The sequence below is a fragment of the Ips typographus genome, unplaced genomic scaffold (genome assembly GCF_016097725.1).
Source record: "Ips typographus isolate SLU unplaced genomic scaffold, UJ_Ityp_2.0 IpsContig93, whole genome shotgun sequence".
In the NCBI taxonomy this organism is placed as follows: Eukaryota; Metazoa; Arthropoda; class Insecta; order Coleoptera; family Curculionidae; genus Ips; species Ips typographus.
The window spans coordinates 75,217-91,965 of NW_028098583.1; the positions used below are offsets into that span (position 1 = coordinate 75,217).

At 32.8% G+C, this 16,749-nt stretch overlaps 1 protein-coding gene and 1 long non-coding RNA gene across 4 annotated transcripts in view; both read right to left on the reverse strand.

Moving 5' to 3' along the window:
- LOC145739996 (uncharacterized) overlaps positions 1 to 4,045 on the reverse strand; it is a 28,843-nt gene extending 24,798 nt beyond the window's left edge. The window contains exon 1 of the mRNA XM_081995319.1: positions 2,887 to 4,045. The gene's annotated coding sequence lies outside the window, so the exon portion shown is untranslated. The remainder of the gene's footprint in view (positions 1 to 2,886) is intronic.
- Positions 4,046 to 4,429: 384 nt separating this feature from the next.
- Positions 4,430 to 16,749, reverse strand: part of LOC145739997 (uncharacterized) — a 30,932-nt gene continuing 18,612 nt past the window's right edge. For 2 of the 3 annotated variants that reach the window (XR_014181318.1, XR_014181316.1), the window contains exon 3: positions 4,430 to 13,867. This is a non-coding gene — a long non-coding RNA (uncharacterized LOC145739997). The remainder of the gene's footprint in view (positions 13,868 to 16,749) is intronic. The other variant, XR_014181317.1, reaches the window with a different exon arrangement.

The window sequence follows — 16,749 nt, forward strand, 5'->3', positions numbered from 1 at the left end:
TACGCCTAACTCACAACGTACCATAAAAATGGTAAGATTTTATTTTTTGTTTATTAATCCCAATCCTCTGATGCGTTTCGCCGTACTACGGCTCATCAGGCCATAGAGGCTTGGTAACCAAAGAACAAAACCCATGCAATATTTGGTTCCATCTGTACTCAAGTCTATGAGTTGGAACGTATTAATAGCGTCCCAAAAAAAAACAAAACTTTACTATACCACATCATATCAGTTCCTAGATTCCGTTAAAGCGTCAGTTCAACAATGGAATTTTTAATAGTGACAAAAAATATTCGCGGTTTTAAATCATAAAGTGTTTCCATTAAAAAAAAATCAAATGTTTGTACCATAGTTCAAAAACCGACGACGCTAGAAATTTACTACGTCACTGGATTCTACAGAAAATGTCTTTAAAAATCCGTTTTAACTTCTTCAAAAAGTTTAAATTATATCTGAGATACCTCAAAAGTGATATTTTTCCCTAACAAAAAAATGTTATGAGAATTCTGCTGTAGCCATGTGTAATTTCAAACAAAAGTAGCAAACTGTCGCAAAAAACACAACTTTATATCTATGAAAATAAGAAATTTTGTTAATTGTAATTTTTGTTTAAAATGCAGGATAAAAATTTTATGGTTTTGAAACAATTATTTTAAAAAAGAGTAATAAATCTCCCGAAATCAAATATAAGAATATATTACAAAATACTTTTAGTTACTTTCAAATTATAATACACCAAAACAACATGAACGATGGAATCATTACCACAGTATAGCAAGAGTACAATAAATACACTCGGGTCGACATTTTTTTCTTAAGTCTGGTTTTTATTCCCTCGTTTTTAAAGAAGTATAATGAAAAATATCGTTCATAATTCGTCCAAAAATAGGTTTTCCGTGTTTGCATGTCTTCCGGTGTTCGGCTTTGCCTCACACCTGAATTGGTTATACGCGAACGGAAAAACCTTTACTTTTGTACTAATAAAATATACTATTACCGCACTACAGCGGAAAAGTGCTACTTCCGCTTTGAAAAATCGTACGGCAAAGTACACTTTTCCACACGATCGTAGGAAACATTATTTTAATCATCCAACTGAACATTGCCTTAACCCCTATAATAATTCAACAACAGCCGACCAAAAATTGTAAAGTGTGCATTAAGCAAAGTACTTTTTGAATATACTATTACCGCACCTTAACAAAAAAGGTGGTACCTACAAATAAGCGTAACAACCAACAAACATTTTCAAAAACTTTTAATTCCGACTTTGTTTAAAAAAATTATTACACAGGGTGTTACGAATTCGATGCATTAGCATTGCTATCTCAGAAACTATAGTTGATAGAGAGAGATGGAGGCAAAGATGCGCATTTTATTGCTAAATAATTATGGTGCAAAGACATACTTTAAAACAACTAATTATTACTAAAAGACCTTAAAAAACCTATTATACAGGCTGCTTAAATTTGGATAAACAAATCTGAATTTATTTTTCTTCAAAACCGCTGCAGATATTTTTATAAATCTTTGAAGGTAACTGTCAACAATACGAGTAAAGCACGTTTCGCAATAAAAAGAGAGATGCCGTTGTATGTACTGAAGTCATGACGTTGTATGTACCGCTATGCAATTATATGAAACGTAGGGTTGAGCAATTGCTAGCAATTTATTTTTCATTATTCTACTCCGAATACTATCTTTTTCTCGAATTAATTATAGAGAAAATGTTACTTTGCCGTGAAAACGCCGGAAATGCTTATTTTTAAGGCGCTGTAAAACTCAATACAAAAAAATTTCAAAAGCTACGCAACTTCAACAACGAAACGTAAATTCGGTATTGTGATGGTGGCTTAAGGACATAGTGAGGTCGCTGGATGGAATCAGACCAATGTACTCAAATCTGAAGTAGCATTAGCTTTAAAACGATGCAGCTTCAAAAAACTAAAACTCACTTTAGTATTTCGTAAAAAATGAGATCGAACAAATGCTCCCCGTTCTGGACGGTAAAGCTAAGAAGCTTTTTTAAGAGAAATTCGGATCACCTGGGTGTCCAAATTTATCTTGAAAAGAATTTCGACCATAGGAAACAGCAGTTCAAAACTCTGACCCTTACAGCGTTTTGCCTTTAGACTATTTTTTAACTAGCCTTTGTTTATCGATCTTTTACGTTATGTCTGTATTATATTGTCACGATAGAAATAAATCAAATTTATTACACTTGAACGGAAACATTAAAAAATGTGGAATTCATATTACCTACTTGAGCGGAAAAATAAAAAATGTGGAATGCGGTTAAAATGCAAATGCAATAGCTAAACTATGCACCGGAGTATAACCGGATGCTGGGTTGTAAAATATGCGAAATAGCGAGGATCGACAGGTCGTCACGAGTGGTCGGCTAAAGGAGACTAAGTCTGGAAGCTTCTCATTGGTGGAACCAGTGTTTGGCATGAAGTTATATCCTAGAGAGGGGATAATTTCAGTCAGTCCTGCTTTGCCAAGCAGAAACTCGGAAAATGGCGCTACAAGTGACAAGCCTCTCTCCAAGATTCTATCTTCATTAGAAGTGTAAGTATTACTATTGTACTTTATTTTTGTGTATTGATCTTACACCTATTTAATTATGATTTTATTGGAAGTTAGTAACGTTTTTATAATATTAGTAAACCGCTTATTTTATTAGTTAGTAAGTTATGAGTTGTTTAGGTTAAGGAACTTATTTAATAAAATTTAATGATGTGTAACTATGTGTTTTATTTCACACTGAAACGAGATCCCAGGCAGTAAACTTGCATTCAATTCAACACGTCACGTTAGTCGTGGCAATATAATACCTTTAAACGTATTAAACCTATTTCATTAAAAAATATATTTTTTACCTACTGAAAATTTTATAATTTGTCACTCGCAACGTTACGGAAATGGCCGCCTCACTTAATATACTAATTAAGCAAATCCTCTAGTTTAGACACCTTTTATTGTCCGTATGTCAAGGTGCTAGAAATTAAATGGCGATTATGTAGAAAAGTTAACAAAGGTCTAATAAAAAAATTATCTTAAAAAAAAATTGATTTATAGGGCAATTTTTTGTATGTCAAAACGGCCCTTGCTTAGTAGTTGCCTGAAATAATCATGTAAGTAACCAGACAATAGTGTGGTTTAAACTTCAGATCATGCAAACATTACTTTACACTTCAACTCATTAAAGAGGAAAACTATGGAACGCCGTTTTGCTCTTTAATGTAACGCATAAATAATGTATTGTTCAAACAATAGAAATTTCGGCGATACATTTTAAAACGTTGGTTTGAAAATAAATGTCAATTCCTGCGTTAGTTTAAAAATCATGTACATATTTAATACCACCAAATAAAAACAATGCTTAATTTTAGCGTTTGTTGAATTAAAACGTTACTTTCACTTTCCCCTCAGACAAACGAGTGTAAAAAATCATGGTAATTTGGCGATCCTTTAATTATTACGTTACTTTAAATATTTCAACCACAGCTTAAAATGAAACAATTGTAAAAATTCAGTGAATTTTTGCGTTCGATGATTTTAAACATTCGTTTAAAAAATACAAACGATGTTCAAAATAAACAATTGCAATAAATCCAGGAATTAAAACGTTGGTTGAATTAATACAATACATTTAACTACGAGTACCACATTTTTACGTTCGTTCGCGCAATCTATTGTAAAAAATACGTGCTGCTGCATGTTGCATGTGGCGGAGTTTGGAAGTAGAAATAGTAGGAATCTGTACGATAGGCGTTCAAGAGTTGAGGTTGCTTTAATAGAGATGTTATGTGGTCCCGATATCGACCGGATGATCGATTCTTTTAATGCGTACTGCGTACACTACGATATTATACGAGGTTTCTAACCAGTCTGGAATATTGCAAATGTTTTGAAAAGTACTGATTTAATTTATATTATATTTATATTTATATCGTTATAATATACGATTTTATAACTTTAATTGAGGGAACGATATAAAACAAAATTCTAACAAGTAGTACCTATGTACCTAACTCCCTACTTAATTATTTTTCCGTTGACCGTATATTAACAGTTTTTTTAATGGACAATAACGGAAGCAAAATTGTTCATTAATGAGTCCCATTAATGCATGATTTTTCAATTGTTTTACTTTAATGTATTTTCTTTAATGATACGCTCGTAGAAGTTCTATGTTTTTTTAACTGTATTAAACAGACAGAAAGAGGCGTACTTTAATTACCGTTAGGTTAGTTCTCCATCCGCCATTTCCGACAAAGCTAACTGTGAATGTCAGTTATCATACATGTTTTGTTGTCATTGTCAGTGGCGTGTATACAACTGACAATTAGTAGGTAAATATTAAATAACTTTTTAGGATTACAAACATTTATTATAGGTACAGGGTGCGGAATAACACACAGTCTTCTCCACTATAAATTTATTAACCCACCAGTTAATGGGGGCGCGCTCGACTAGTTTCGGGCATAGACATGCCCATCATCAGGAGCTAAAAGAATTAAAACGCTCTACGCTTTACGCTAACAAAGGTGAACTCAAAAATGTGGACAATGGCGAAGGACATATCTTAAAAGCTGCTTAACACATTAGACGCTGTCTTTCTATACAGGGATAGACAGCGAGACCCATTAGTAGCAAAGAGTTAACTTAACATTAATGGAAGGCAACTAAACTGTAAAATGGTTGAAAAAGAATTTGAAATATAAAATTAAAGTATAAAAAAGTTTCATTACCTTATCATGGAGAAAAAACACTTAACTACACTTAGTAACTATTAAATGCTACATAACAAATTTGTTATTAAATTTATAGTGGAGAAGACTGTGTGTTATTCCGCACCCTGTATTCTTACACCTCCACTGCGAGACAATGGACTTCTACTTCAAACTATTTATTATAGGTACCTATACTACAGTCGGCGGAAAATTGTTGTAACCAACTCTTATATTAATAAGCGATTAAAAATCTCAATTATTAACGCGTTTACTATCGTTTACGCGTTAAAACCTTTCGATTATTAATCGCATTCGTTAATACACTCGTTGGTTAAATAACTATAAAAACTCTAACTTCAACGCATTCTGATGGGCTACATGTGATAGCCCATACGTTTTCCTAAGAAAAGTTTATGTGGATTTCTTTTCATTTTGCATAGTTTTCGTGCAAAAAGTTCCTTTTTTTTGTACTAGTGCAACAAAGTCTTTTTTGAACTACAAAATTGCACGTCTAATAGGTACCTGCAGGTAGGAGAAATTCCTGTCAAGTCAGACATTTCATATTTTAAAATTAACAACTAATGTACTTTTGTCATCAAATAAGTCGATTTTATAAAAAATTTTGTATGCAATACATGCAAAAAGTCCCTTTTTGCACTTACGTGTTGTTAAACTCGACCTTTGGTCTCGTCTAACAATTTTCACGTTGCGTTCAAAAAAATGTACTTTTTGCACTTGTTGCATAAATAACTATTTTATAACGACACACCGCAAACAAGTAACCTGAAATACTTTTTTTAAGATTTCTCAAAATCGTTGGTCTGTCCTTTTCTTTAAATAAGAGAAAACTTACGTCAACTGTGCAATGTGATTTTTGTTTTTAAAAACAAAAAGTTTCGGCTGATCAAAACGTTTTCAAAGTCATTAAAACGCACACGCGGTTTTGGAAATACATATCATTATCAATAACGATTTTAAAATTCCTTTGGGCATACCTATACTGAACAACCCGAAAGACCAATAAAATAATAAAGAAATTAAGAAGAAATCTTAATAACCTAACTTCTTCGTTTTCGTTTCGCGCCAACTTCCCTGAGTTGTTCCTCACTTAAGTTTGAATATTTGTCTCTAAACCTTATGCCTTCCTTGTAACAGTTACGGTAAACAACTGTTTTAGAACAACATAATAGTTTTGATATTTTTGATGCAGAAAAACCTTCATTTACTAAAAAAGCTAATTGTTCTCTAGGAATAACAACAGCTGGACGACCTTTTCCTACAACAATAATTGCATAAATACCTTCTAAATCCTTTAAAAGTGCTAAGTACTTGTACTAATATATACTAATATATCAGTAGACACATTAGATGATGAACCATATTTTGTGATTTTTGATTTTTGTATGGTTATGTTATGATTTTGACTGCTTGAAGTTGGTTATATCCAGTAACTTCCAATTTGCTATTTATTGCATTTCTTCTCTTTCTCTTCTTAATAGGCATTTTCAGTTTTTTTGTCTGTAATGTAGTTAATAGTTGTGTTCCTTCTAAAGCCGATTACACGTTATAAAAACAAATATGGTTTCCATAGGTATATAATGTGCTATAGAAAAAATATTAACATTGAAACATCAATATCTCAAAAACCGTTGCTAAATTATGTTTTGCGAGAAATTCAAAGACTTATAATATACGGGGCCAGAAAAAAATCAAGTGTGACATCATTACTATTACGTTGATCCCTTTGTATATACCGATTCTACATCAAAATGCGCAACAAAAAATAATAATAAACAGCGTATTCGAGCACATTTTGAAAAATTATACCTTGATTTTTAAACGTTTGTGATACCTATCTATAAACAAGCGTAGTGCACTCAGTGCGGCTGTACGCATGCAAACAATCGATCATCCGGTCGATATCGAGACCAGACACATCTCTATTAACACGACCTCACTTTCTCGTTAGACGCATATAGTAGTTTTCTACTATTTCTACTTCCAAACTCGGCCACATGCAACATGCAGCAGCACGTATTTTTTACAATAGATTGCGCGAACGAACGTAAAAATGTGGTACTCGTAGTTAAATGTATTGTATTAATTCAACCAACGTTTTAATTCCTGGATTTATTGCAATTGTTTATTTTGAACATCGTTTGTATTTTTTAAACGAATGTTTAAAATCATCGAATGCAAAAATTGACTAAATTTTTACAATTTTTTCATTTTAAGCTGTGGTTGAAATATTTAAAGTAACGTAATAATTAAAGGATCGTTAAATTACCATGATTTTTTACACTCGTTTGTCTGAGGGGAAAGTGAAAGTAACGTTTTAATTCAACAAACGCTAAAATTAAGCATTGTTTTTATTTGGTGGTATTAAATATGTACATGATTTTTAAACTAACGCAGGAATTGGCATTTATTTTCAAACCAACGTTTTAAATTGTATCGCCAAATTTTCTATTGTCTGAACAATACTTTAATTTTTGCATTCACTTTAAGAGTAAAACGGCGTAATGTGTGTAACTTAAAAGCAATGTTTTAAATGACTAGAATTATTACAATAGTTATTTCGGACTTGGTTGATTAAAACGATTGTTTAAAAGAATGGTTCATCTAGTAGAAAATTTCCATAAGCCGTTGTACTCTTTAATGTCTTTCACGCAATCTAACGCCAAATTATGTATTGAAATAATCATGTAACGTAGAAAATAGTGTGGTTTAAAACTATTGATCATTCGAACGATACTTTACGCTTCGACTCATTAAAGAGTAAAACGGCGTTCCATAGAAAACGGTGTTCCATATCTATGCAATGTTATTGTCATGTTGTGTAAATTTGGTTGGCAATACAATCACCTCTGTTATGACATGCAACTAAAGTTATAATAATCAGACTATACCTCATTATTACTATTACTTTAAACATGTCTTTAGACAACAGTACATACATGGTGTTTTCTAACAATTGCAAAAAATCTTAATCATCGATTATACACCAAGAAATAATGCCAGTTTGCTATACAGGTAATTCAAATTCGACCCTCACCATTGGGAGAAAGTTTAAATTGGGGCAAAGTTGCGTCATTTAAAGCTCAACCAAATGCAGTAGTAAACATTTTGATTTTTCGAGTACTTCCGAAGATATTTAAAAAAACTGAAAATTTTATTTTTTAATTTTATTTATTTCTAACCTTATTTGAAGAGATATTCCAAAACTAAAAGCATCTTTTCATTGCCACTTTTTCCTAGCCATTCGATGATAGATTCATATTTGCCGGCCGACGTTTTTTGGCAGCCATCATCAACTTTCTTTTTTCTTATGGGGGCCATATTGGATTCTTAACCCACCAAATAGTACGTTTTATGCTGATTTTAGTGATGTATAATCAGTTATGATTTGCTTCATAAATAACAAAACAATTGAATAAAAACTAATTTTACCTTTGTTGGCTTTGAGGTTATGAGAGGTATTATGAAGATTACTTGGTAGTACTTGTCACACGCAATTGGCCTGAACATACTTAGACACAATGAAGGGCATGATTTTAAATACTGTAGAATGTGACCAAAAAATAAAGGATTGTGTAGTTTGCTTACAGTCTAAGCAAACTCGTAAACCCTTTAACAGCACTAGGACCAGAGCCACAAGACCATTAGAACTGATACATAGTGATGTGTGTGGTCCAATTGAACCAGAAACCTGGGATGGCAATAGGTATTTCTTGACAATAATGGATGATTTCACTCATTACACTCAAGTTTATCTAATGAGACATAAGAGTGAATCAGCTGAAAATCTTAAAAACTACATACACGAAGTGGAAGCTTGTCAAAATTTAAAAGTATCAAAAATACGGTGCGATAATGGAGGAGAATATAAAAATCGAAACTTCATGGATTGGTGCAAAGCTAGAGGTATAGTTGTAGACTATACAGTGTCCTACTCTCCTCAGCAAAATGGTCGATCTGAGAGGCTAAATCGAACCATAATGGAAAAGGCTAGAGCTCTTATATTTGAGGCAAACTTGGACAAGGCTTTCTGGGGTGAAGCTGTATACACTGCAACTTATTTGTTAAATAGAAGTCCTTCAAGTACTATGGATAAAACTCCTATTGAAATGTGGAATGGAAAAAAAACCTGATTTAACAAATTTACAAATCTTTGGATGCATAGCTTATGCGAAAAGACTGGGACCAACGAAGAAGCTTGATTACCGTTGTGATGAGTACATTTTTGTTGGATACTCTTTAGGAAGTTATCGCCTGTGGGACAATAAAAATAGAAAAATCGTAACTTCCAGAGATGTTATCTTTAAAGAACCAGTGGTTAGACCAGAATTTAACACAACTAAAAAAACCGTGTTTCTGGAAGATAACCTAAATGAAGAGATTGAACATTTGGAACCTGCTTCAGATGTAAATTTACCTGAAAATGTCATGGATGAAATCTGCAATGAAAATGTACCTAATGAAGAAGTTTCTGATGTCCAAGAAGAAATCGAAAATAATGTTCAAACAAGAAGTGGAAGAATCATCAAGAAGCCTCAACGATTAAATGAGTACGTAATGCTGTCATACAGCGAAGCTATAAATGGGGTTGAAAAGCACAAATGGGTTGAAGCAATAAATGAAGAGAAGGAGTCATTAGAGAAAAATCAAACTTGGATGTATGTGGACAGAGAGGCGGCTAAAAGTAAGAAGATTTTAAGTAGTAAATGGGTTTTTCGAATTAAAGAAAATAATAAATATAAAGCTAGACTAGTAATTAGGGGATTTGAGCAAGAACAGGGAATAGATTATACGGAAACGTTTAGTCCAGTCATAAGTACAGCTCCGTTAAGAATTTTGATTGCTTTAGCTGCTAAAAATAGTTTAATAATTAGGAAATTCGATGTCAAAACGGCCTTTTTGTATAGCGAATTAAAAGATGAAATTTTTATGGAAATTCCAGAGGGTTATTCGAAAGTAAATTGTGAAAATAAAATCTGTTTGTTAAAAAAAGCATTGTATGGGCTTAAACAAAGTCCAATGAGGTGGAATGAACATTTTACTTCTGTTTTAAAATCAATTGGTTTGATACATCTTAAAAGTGAACAATGTATATTCAAAAATGAATCCTCCACCTTATTTCTAGCGATTTACGTAGATGATGGTCTAATTTTACTAAATGATGAGGAACAGATTAATATTTTGATTCAGAAATTAACAACTAATTTTGAGATAGTGTCCTGTAAAAATCCAACTTCCTTTTTAGGTATTGAGATTTGCAAAGGCAAAGATTCTATTAAACTTTCTCAAAGTAAGTACATATCAGAAATCTTGGATGATTTTGGTTTGGAAAACATGAAACCAGTTAGTACTCCTATGATTTATAATCCAAGCACTGATGATACTTGTTTGAACAAAGTTTTTCCTTACAGAGAATTAGTAGGTACATTACTATATGTTTCAAACAAAACTAGGCCAGACATATCTTATGCGGTAGGATATTGTAGTAGGAAATTAGATAAACCCTCAGAACGTGACGTAGGAAATATGAAAAGAATTTTGCGTTATTTAGTTTCAACCATCAATTTGGGAATTCAATATACAAGTCATAGTGAGGATTTAAATTTGTTAGCTTATAGTGACTCAGATTTTGCAGGAGATATATACTCAAGGAAAAGCACTACAGGGTATATCATAAAATTTTGTGGTGGTCCTGTAGCATGGTGTTCTAAACGCCAACCTATAGTATCACTTTCCAGTACTGAAAGCAGAGTATATAGCTGCTGCAGAATGTATTAAAGAAGCTTTGTTTTTAAAATCAGTTATAGATGAGCTTTTGGGAGTAAATATAAATATAAATCTACATGTTGATAATCAAAGTGCTATTACTATAATTAAAAATGGACAGTTTAACAAACGCAGCAAGCACATTGATGTCCGGTATCATTTTATTAATGAGAAGGTATCTGAAGGTATTGTTAAATTGTTTTATTGTCCGAGTAGTGAGCAGCTTGCAGATAGTTTAACCAAACCTTTAGATAAAGTGAAATTTCAAATTTTTAAATGTAATACGATGTTGGATTAGATTTATGTGTTGTAATAGATAATAAGTATTATTATTTAAGATTAGGAGAGGGTGTTAGAATTTGTTATAACTAATCTTAAATAAGACGAGTTAAAAATTATGTCTAGTTTGTAAAAAGGTAAAATTACCTTTTTGTAATATGGTACAAGTTAGTTTTTGAAGTTGGTGTTGCGAAATTTTTTCGGGCTGTCTAATTTAATTTTCTTATCTTAAATAAAACGTTCAAAGTTATTACTCTGTTGCTAATTACAACCCAACATTATTCACCTTTCAAATCAGCAAGTTTGGTTGCCGGACCCTGTACTATACATATTTTAGGACCTCCTGGATCAGGGAAATCTTATTTTATAGATTGTTTAATTCATAATTTTTTTAACTTTAGTCAAATTGGAAACTTTAATAAGTATACTTCATTTCCATTACATGATTGTGTAAATAGACGAATTTGACTATTTAATGAACCAAATATTAAGCCAGGGGCATTAAAAACATTAAAATTATTGTTAGGTGGTGATTCGTGTCCAGCAAAAATTAAGTAAAGGGTGTCCCAGAAATATTTTCATTTTTGGATCTGTCCTATGGCGCAATACGCATGTTTCGGAGAAAGGAGATAGTTGGCAAACGTTTGGCAACATTGTTAAGTTTTAGTTGCAATGGAGCGTTTTACGGGACCGCAACGTGCTTTTTGAGTTCGTGCGTTTTATAAAAACAACGATTCTTATGCCCTTGTGCGTCGTTTGTACAGGAATCATTTTGTCATAGCAAGAATGAGAGATGTCCCAAGTGAAAATTTGATTAAATATTGTATAAGAAAGTTCGAGAACAGTGGAAACACGATGAATAGTAAACCGCTTGGACGCCCAAGGTCAGCGAGATCGAACGAAAACATTGAACGTGTACGCCAATTCGTTAACGAGGATCCCCGGCAATCATTAAGATTGGGTGCAGCGTCTTTAATTTTGCATAAGTCGACTGTTCATCGCATTATTCGCTAGGATATGCATTTCCATCCATACAAGATTGTTATCACACAAGAATTAAAACCGCAGGATCCCGCTAATAGATCAGAGTTCTGTAGAATAATGAGAGAGGACTTCAACGGTTGCAACAACATATGGTTTTCTGATGAATCCAATTTTCACATTAACGGACATGTTAACAAACAGAACTGCCGATATTGGGCCGAGCAGAACTCGCAAAATCTTTATGAGACGCCATTACACTCGCCTAAAGTTATTGTCTGGGCTGCTATGTCAAGGCAAGGAATCATTGGTCCGTATTTTTTTAAGGATGGTCAAGCTCAAACTGTTACATCTGAGCGCTACTGCCACATGATTAAGACTTTTTTAAGTCCTGCAATTCAGAACCATGGTGGCTACAATAGAAACACGTTTTTCCAACAAGATGGAGCGACTTCTCATGTCACGAATGCTTCCTTGGATGCTCTTGATCAGTTATTCCCAGGGAGGATCATCAGTCGCAGAGGAGACATTAACTGGCCACCAAGAAGTCCCGATTTGACACCAGCAGATTTCTTTTTATGGGGACACCTCAAGTGTAAGGTATACACCCAACCGCCACAGGATTTGAGAGAATTGAAGCAAAAAATACCAGATGAAATTAACGCTGTTCCTCGTGCAATGCTTCAGAGAGTGATCGAAAACTTCGGTTCGAGATTACGAGAGTGTGAAAACATGAACGGTGCTCATTTATCCAATACTCTTTTCCATAAATAAAAATTTAATATTGAGGCTTTCCTTTGGTAATAAATTTATTTAGAAAAACAATTTTTAGTATTTTTTTTTATTGCATAAAATAAGCAAATGTTTTTGAAACACCCTTTATAAGAATGATATTCTAGACACGCCCTAAATAATCTGCCTCTGAAGAAAAAAAAGGTTTTTTTAAAAAACATAGTTTTGGGATCATTTGGGTTAATTAACTTGTCCGAGAAAACCCATTCATCCTGGCAAGTTTTAAAAGAATACTATTGGACATTCATTATTTGAAACTTCTAAGTAACATTGTATATTAGGTTATTAGGTGTAACAACAAACTGGTTCTGTCACCTTTGGATTCAACAGCACGCTACAACAAGGAATGTGTATTATTTTCCAATTGATGGAATAGTTTAATGAAAACCAGGTGGAGAGCTTGAACAATTTTGTCTGCTCGAAAAAGGCATATGCGTCTTTCATAAACGATGATATTTCTGCCGCAGACAAGTGGTGCACTTTGTCAAAAATGTGGAAGATCTAACTTTGAAACAAATAGTTCAGATAGTGATATCAGTTCCTTGTAGCAATGCTTATGGGAAAGATTTTCAACTTAATGAACCAGCAAAATTTAATACAAAATACTATTGTAAATGTTGACATAATATGCAATTAGTTAAGTTTTAGAGTACGTTCTTTAATAAAGTTTTAATTTGGATTTATAAATGTTTTGTGTGTTTTTAATTATCTTGCATAAAAAAGCGATTGAAAAAATCACCTAAGTACCTATTAACCTCTCGACAAATTTTCGTTTACTGTGTTTTTGCTCTCCTATTTTCCAAGAGACGATTTTCTTTTATAAAAAAGGTGGCAATCGTATTTATTCCTCGAATGATTTTGCTGCAGAATGTCAATCAGTTGAAAAGTAAATCGTACGTTTGATAGATATAAATGGCTGATTGCTGGTCTATGTTCACTCCCAATGTCAACTTCTGCACAGTTACTCAGTTCGCCATGCGTAGATTGACATTAAAAAGAATGACACTTTTCCTAATACTTCGCCATTTATTCAGACATTAAATGAAAATTCTTGAGCCAAATATTGTGAAGATGTCGAATCAATAAATTACGTAACAGTAGTAATACGTTTTCATTAATGTGGAACTAAAATATATGTTCTCGGTAATTGCTCAATGCTGCATATGGCAGAACAATAAAGCAAATAAAACTACCCACAACCCCCGCCTCCATCTTCAATTTATTAATAAAAAAATAGGAATTCCACTCTTCACCTGGACGACTAGTTTTGCTTCTCACCACCGGGACAATATCTGGAACAAAAAAATATATTAATTTTAGTATGTATTTGAAACCAATTTCTAAGCTTGCAAAACAAACACTTGCTTCTGCGATTTTTAAAAGGTGATTATTTTATAAATAAAAAATATCTGTATAAAAATCTGCGTTTGACAGTCCTACGCCTAACTCACAACCTACCATAAAAATGGTAAGATTTTATTTTTTGTTTATTAATCCCAATCCTCTGATGCGTTTCGCCGTACTACGGCTCATCAGGCCATAGAGGCTTGGTAACCAAAGAACAAAACCCATGCAATATTTGGTTCCATCTGTACTCAAGTCTATGAGTTGGAACGTATTAATAGCGTCCCAAAAAAAAACAAAACTTTACTATACCACATCATATCAGTTCCTAGATTCCGTTAAAGCGTCAGTTCAACAATGGAATTTTTAATAGTGACAAAAAATATTCGCGGTTTTAAATCATAAAGTGTTTCCATTAAAAAAAAATCAAATGTTTGTACCATAGTTCAAAAACCGACGACGCTAGAAATTTACTACGTCACTGGATTCTACAGAAAATGTCTTTAAAAATCCGTTTTAACTTCTTCAAAAAGTTTAAATTATATCTGAGATACCTCAAAAGTGATATTTTTCCCTAACAAAAAAATGTTATGAGAATTCTGCTGTAGCCATGTGTAATTTCAAACAAAAGTAGCAAACTGTCGCAAAAAACACAACTTTATATCTATGAAAATAAGAAATTTTGTTAATTGTAATTTTTGTTTAAAATGCAGGATAAAAATTTTATGGTTTTGAAACAATTATTTTAAAAAAGAGTAATAAATCTCCCGAAATCAAATATAAGAATATATTACAAAATACTTTTAGTTACTTTCAAATTATAATACACCAAAACAACATGAACGATGGAATCATTACCACAGTATAGCAAGAGTACAATAAATACACTCGGGTCGACATTTTTTTCTTAAGTCTGGTTTTTATTCCCTCGTTTTTAAAGAAGTATAATGAAAAATATCGTTCATAATTCGTCCAAAAATAGGTTTTCCGTGTTTGCATGTCTTCCGGTGTTCGGCTTTGCCTCACACCTGAATTGGTTATACGCGAACGGAAAAACCTTTACTTTTGTACTAATAAAATATACTATTACCGCACTACAGCGGAAAAGTGCTACTTCCGCTTTGAAAAATCGTACGGCAAAGTACACTTTTCCACACGATCGTAGGAAACATTATTTTAATCATCCAACTGAACATTGCCTTAACCCCTATAATAATTCAACAACAGCCGACCAAAAATTGTAAAGTGTGCATTAAGCAAAGTACTTTTTGAATATACTATTACCGCACCTTAACAAAAAAGGTGGTACCTACAAATAAGCGTAACAACCAACAAACATTTTCAAAAACTTTTAATTCCGACTTTGTTTAAAAAAATTATTACACAGGGTGTTACGAATTCGATGCATTAGCATTGCTATCTCAGAAACTATAGTTGATAGAGAGAGATGGAGGCAAAGATGCGCATTTTATTGCTAAATAATTATGGTGCAAAGACATACTTTAAAACAACTAATTATTACTAAAAGACCTTAAAAAACCTATTATACAGGCTGCTTAAATTTGGATAAACAAATCTGAATTTATTTTTCTTCAAAACCGCTGCAGATATTTTTATAAATCTTTGAAGGTAACTGTCAACAATACGAGTAAAGCACGTTTCGCAATAAAAAGAGAGATGCCGTTGTATGTACTGAAGTCATGACGTTGTATGTACCGCTATGCAATTATATGAAACGTAGGGTTGAGCAATTGCTAGCAATTTATTTTTCATTATTCTACTCCGAATACTATCTTTTTCTCGAATTAATTATAGAGAAAATGTTACTTTGCCGTGAAAACGCCGGAAATGCTTATTTTTAAGGCGCTGTAAAACTCAATACAAAAAAATTTCAAAAGCTACGCAACTTCAACAACGAAACGTAAATTCGGTATTGTGATGGTGGCTTAAGGACATAGTGAGGTCGCTGGATGGAATCAGACCAATGTACTCAAATCTGAAGTAGCATTAGCTTTAAAACGATGCAGCTTCAAAAAACTAAAACTCACTTTAGTATTTCGTAAAAAATGAGATCGAACAAATGCTCCCCGTTCTGGACGGTAAAGCTAAGAAGCTTTTTTAAGAGAAATTCGGATCACCTGGGTGTCCAAATTTATCTTGAAAAGAATTTCGACCATAGGAAACAGCAGTTCAAAACTCTGACCCTTACAGCGTTTTGCCTTTAGACTATTTTTTAACTAGCCTTTGTTTATCGATCTTTTACGTTATGTCTGTATTATATTGTCACGATAGAAATAAATCAAATTTATTACACTTGAACGGAAACATTAAAAAATGTGGAATTCATATTACCTACTTGAGCGGAAAAATAAAAAATGTGGAATGCGGTTAAAATGCAAATGCAATAGCTAAACTATGCACCGGAGTATAACCGGATGCTGGGTTGTAAAATATGCGAAATAGCGAGGATCGACAGGTCGTCACGAGTGGTCGGCTAAAGGAGACTAAGTCTGGAAGCTTCTCATTGGTGGAACCAGTGTTTGGCATGAAGTTATATCCTAGAGAGGGGATAATTTCAGTCAGTCCTGCTTTGCCAAGCAGAAACTCGGAAAATGGCGCTACAAGTGACAAGCCTCTCTCCAAGATTCTATCTTCATTAGAAGTGTAAGTATTACTATTGTACTTTATTTTTGTGTATTGATCTTACACCTATTTAATTATGATTTTATTGGAAGTTAGTAACGTTTTTATAATATTAGTAAACCGCTTATTTTATTAGTTAGTAAGTTATGAGTTGTTTAGGTTAAGGAACTTATTTAATAAAATTTAA